This window comes from Mesocricetus auratus, unplaced genomic scaffold (assembly GCF_017639785.1).
Source record: "Mesocricetus auratus isolate SY011 unplaced genomic scaffold, BCM_Maur_2.0 Super-Scaffold_6730, whole genome shotgun sequence".
NCBI lineage: Eukaryota > Metazoa > Chordata > Mammalia > Rodentia > Cricetidae > Mesocricetus > Mesocricetus auratus.
In genome coordinates this window covers 4875770-4880601 of record NW_024429184.1, presented here as the reverse complement: position 1 = coordinate 4880601, position 4832 = coordinate 4875770, and the positions used below count along the sequence as shown (strand labels likewise).

General features: G+C 48.6%; 1 long non-coding RNA gene across 1 annotated transcript; it reads right to left on the bottom strand.

Moving 5' to 3' along the window:
- Window positions 1-350: 350 nt before the first annotated feature.
- On the bottom strand, window positions 351-3102 carry LOC121138926. The gene is made up of 2 exons (XR_005875783.1): window positions 2980-3102; window positions 351-787 (listed from the first exon to the last, which is right to left on the bottom strand). It is a non-coding gene; the product is annotated as an uncharacterized LOC121138926 (long non-coding RNA).
- Between the last annotated feature and the right edge of the window lie 1730 nt (window positions 3103-4832).

The following is a 4832-nucleotide window of genomic DNA, read 5'->3' as shown; positions in this document are numbered from 1 at the left end:
TGTTCTATTGTCCATGGGAACTTAGATATAATTAAAAAAAAAAAAAAAAGAAGATCAGTCCCTGGGCGTCTGCCTGAGTTTGCAGGAGTCATTAGTGAGATGGAAAGAAAAGTACATTTTCTTGATGGTTTTATTAATAAGGGAAAATGTAGATGTGTGCTGTATGTCAAAAACTGAGATTGTTTTCCAGTAGCATATGGCAAATTAATCATTAAGGCTCTCTCATGGCTCAGGCACACTTAATACGTTCTCTGTGGTGTGTGTACAGAAAACCTGCACAATCCCGTTATGGTGACTATTAAATGGCTCACCAGGGCCACTTCCCCAGTAGACTGAGAGGCTGCTGTTTATTCATGCTTGCCTCCTGGTAAGCTTTATTATCTCCACCGCGTTTGCCGGTGGCTAATCAGAGGTGATGGTACCAGCTAATTGCTGGAGATTTTCAGAACGTTGCGGAGTATTTATTTTGAGGAGGGGGAGAGAGGGTGGGGTATTTCAGTGCCTTCTTCAGCAGCAGAAGGGAAGGGAGTGGGATCGAAACAATACATGACTGTGGGTCCTGAAGAGTCTTGTAGCATCTGAACACGCCACGTGATTGGCTCGAGGTCTGGATCAGCGGGTAAGATGCTAAGATTGCTTTCCATACCCTGGGGGAACGCAGGCCACATCTGGGTTCGAGCTCTGTGGCTATAAATTCCAGAAGCTTACGTTGGGCCTTGAGGAACCTTTTTCCTGGGCTGAAGTGATGGGTCAATGGGTAAGATGTTTGTTCTGTAACCACGAGGACCTACATTAAAAAAAAAAAAAGAGGTGGGCATGGTGGCATGCACTTGTAATCCCACCTCCGGGAAGATGGAGACAGACACTTCTCTGAGGCCTGTTGGCTAATTTTTGTGTCCCAGGCCAAATGAGAGACCCTGTCTCACAAAACGAAAGTGGCTGATGTCCAGAGGAATGATGCCTGAGGTTGGCTGCCGACTTACACGTACATGTGCATTACCGAGACACACACACACACACACACACACACACACACACACACACAAGCAGAAAAAGAGAGCCTCTGCCCTCGCAACCCATAACCTGAGAAGGACACGGAGGTGACAAACGAAACCAGGGTCACCAGAGATGTCAGAGGCAGGGGTCACGAGAGTAGGTAAGTCCCAGGTGATGAGAAAGTGATACACAAGGCAGGTTTCAGAGACACAGCAAGAGCTCCTCTGGAGGGAACAATAAGACCCGGAGAATCCACGCTCCGGAGTCTGCGCTGGCAGCCCCTACAAGTCCGGGAAGCTGGAGGGAGCAAATATAATCACTACATGAGCAAGCATTCAGGACGTGAGCACGGCCATGGCAGGGACATGGGAATGTTGAGGTGTTCGGTCGGGCTCAGCAGAATGGCAGGGCCGGCCATGCCCAGATGGGAGAAAGGATGTCTGGACAGTGTGTAAAGTATCAGTCAGAGCTTCCTCCTCCGGTGACGGCAGCTTGAAACTAGAGAGGCTCCCCCACCACCACCACGATTAGCGAACACACCTCCCCCAAGCTGTATACCATAGACCCCTTGAGTTTCTGGACTGCTGGTGTGTCTCCATCGAAGTACGGGGGCCTGTCTGATCCCAGCTTCCGTGTGTGTGTGTGTGTGTGTGTGTGTGTGCATCACCCAAGCCGTTCAATCCCTAAGCTGTGTAGGGTGGGGTAAGATAGAGCCGCATTTCCAGAGAGAAAAGAGAAAGAGCTTAAGGACTGAATCTCAAAAGCAAAGAGAGATGGTGCTGAACTTGGGGCTGGTTCTCTCAGAGATAGATGGAGAGTTTCCATTCATCGTGAAGCTACACGGACACCACCGCCATCTTCTTCACAATCTGCTCGGATTTGAGAGTGTCAACACACTCAGCATCCATGCCCCTCCCGAGTGTGCCTTATGTCCTTTTGTGGAAGACGGGAAAGAGAGAGTGGCTGTCTAACTGCTGACTTTTGCCATGCAGATTCTTCTAGCAACTAAAGGCACCCAAACCAGATCTAACGCACGAAGTCAAGTAGACACTCTTTTCCTGAAGTCAAGTAGACACTCCTTTCCTGTTCCGGCCACTGCTCTGCTCAGAAGTAGCAGGGGATAGAGGCTGGTGGCACCCCTCACTTCTGCCCTGCCAAGACTGGGCCTTGACAGTGTGTTCTGAAGCCCACGCTATGTCCAGCGTCACTCTTCACGGCTGCCCTCAGCCTGTGATGGAGCTCAAAAGCAACTTGGGGTCCTCAGATGGGTGTCTCTGGATACTAGCTGCTTACACATTGACTGTTTCCATAGGGAATGATGCTTAATTGGTCAAGTTGCCAAAGGCTCCTGCAACTCCAACTTACGAGAACATAAATTTGCCCACCTGCCAACAATTTAGGCTCTATTTTTCCTCTCCTACATGCCGTACCCTGGAGTGGCAGTGATCTATGGAGAGCTTGAGTTTGTTTGTTTGTTTGTTTGTTTGTGGATGGGATCTTGGACTCCCTGCGTAGACCAAGCTGACTCAGAGAGACCTGCCTGCCTCTGTCCCATGAGGGCTGCAGTTAAAGACATGCACCACAACGCCTAGAGAGAGCTGTATTTTTAAAACGCAGTTCTCTTAATTAAAATGTATTCTATGTCGATGTTTCAAAGTTTGAGATTTTAAAAAGTACTGAAAACTACAGAAAGGGTGAAGAATCTAAACGTCACCTCCCTTACTAACACGCAGCAAGTCTCCCCCACAAGTCTTCTAGTCGTCCTGTGGACGTGTGTGAGTTTTCCCAATTCCTCTTGTTAAAATTGGAATGTCTTTTCTTTATTTACGGACAGTTTCATTCATGTGAACAATGTGCCTTAAACACGTGCCCCAGTTTTCCTCTCTCCCACCCCCACAGCCCCCAACATAACCACCTCCCAAGTCCCCCCAACATAACCCACCCCCCACTTCACGTCTGCTCCTTTTTGCTTCTGTAGCTCACCGGGGCCCATCAGTGCTGCCTGCTGAAGTGAGGGCTGATCTTGGCGGCTTGATTCCATGCTGGTAACCATGGCTGCAGAGAGTTCATGGGTGCAGTGATCTCATCCTGTCTAGGAGACAGCGTTTCACAACACCCCTCCCCGGTAACCATGGCTACAGTGAGTTCATGGATGCAGTGATCTCATCCGTGTCCAGGAGACAGCATTTCTCAGCACTCCTCCCCAAACTCCAGATCCAACATCCTTTCTGCCTCCTCTTGCACCCTGAGCTTTGGGTTAGGGATTAACACAGAAGTCCCATTCAGGGCCGAGCACCCAGTAATCACTGTCAGCCCTGTGCCCAGTTATAATTCACGGCACTAACAGCCAACCACTGCAGAGAAGCGTCTCCAACCTATGTACGGTGATCCACGCTGTTGTCGTTAAAAGTCAAGCAGGAATCTGTACCCCAATTACAAGTTCCTTGTGAACGCGTTTCTCTTTCCCAGTGGCCACAGAGAAGGCTGCAGACTGTACCCCACTTCCCAGTTTGTATGCTGAAGTCATAACCCCTGCTGTGATTAGATCTGAAGGAAGGAAGTGACCCAATGAGTTTGTAAGGGGGAGGCCTTGTCCTGCCGGATTTGTGTCTGTTTCTAACTTAAGTTTATGTTGTGTGGATGGGTGTTTTGCCTTCATGTGTGTCAGAAGACCAGATTCCCTGGAACCGGCGTCACAGAAGGTTGTGACCCACCAAATGGGGGCTGGGACTCTACCACGGGGTCTCTGAAGGAGCAGCCAGTGCTCATAGAGCAGCCGCAGGGGGAACACATTGGTGTCACTTAGCTCAGCCTATGGTGTCTTGACATGGGCTGTTCAGAGCTGTAATGCTTCCATTAGTGACTATACCAAGAGGCATTCAACATACCCCCCATTGCCAATTCTGTAACTTCCTTAGAGACTTAACATTTTCACAAGCAACCCCTCTTAACTTTTCCTGGCTCCTTAACATAGTCTTCCGAAGGCAGAGTCACTGTCAGGGTATCTACTCCTTGACCTGGGCATTCTCTCCTGCTTTGTAGTGAAAACTCCGTGTCTTAGGACACCCCTCAGTCCTGGCAAACTGGGACAGGTAGACATTCTATGTGTTTTCTAAGGCTTTCCCAAATATCCTGTGGAATCCTCCACCGGACCCAGACCACACTTAGTGTACTTAGTGAGGTTTAGGCTCTTATCTGTCACTTACAAGAATACATTTTAGCAGAGGTAGCAGGATCTCGGTAGAAACAAACGGTAACCCGTAACCTAGGAAGAATTAAACTCATCTCTGAAGCGCCCTAATCAGGAATCCACATCCCAGTGGTGGCTGGTTAGCATTTGAAAGCCGCTAATCAGGAGCCAACTCTCCAGGCGCACAGCACCAAACACGAGTGGTTGCTTTAAATACCACCAGCTGAAGCTCTGTACGAAGCTGAAGCTGCACGCCCGTCTCATTAATTAGTGTAAGAGATATTAGAAATAATGTTTCAGTGACGAAATGCAAACCAGCCAAAAAAAAAAAAATATCTGCCTTGTATTAGCAGAACATTTCAAAAGTCAGATTGTCAAAACCCAGAGGACCAGCAACACCTTTGGAGCAGCGTATTGGGGTCAAGAGCTCTGTGACCTCCGCGTTTATCAGAGAACTGTAGAGATTTAGATATGTGGTGTGGGGGTGGGTCTTACAGTATTGCCATTGTGACTAGGACAAGGGTAGCAGAAGTCACTGTCTAGGTGTAGGACAATTGCCCTACAATGCCCGAAACAGGACAGCACCCAGAATGCCATGGATGTTGGAAAACTTCTAAGTCATTTGTCAAAACTTTGAGATATTCTT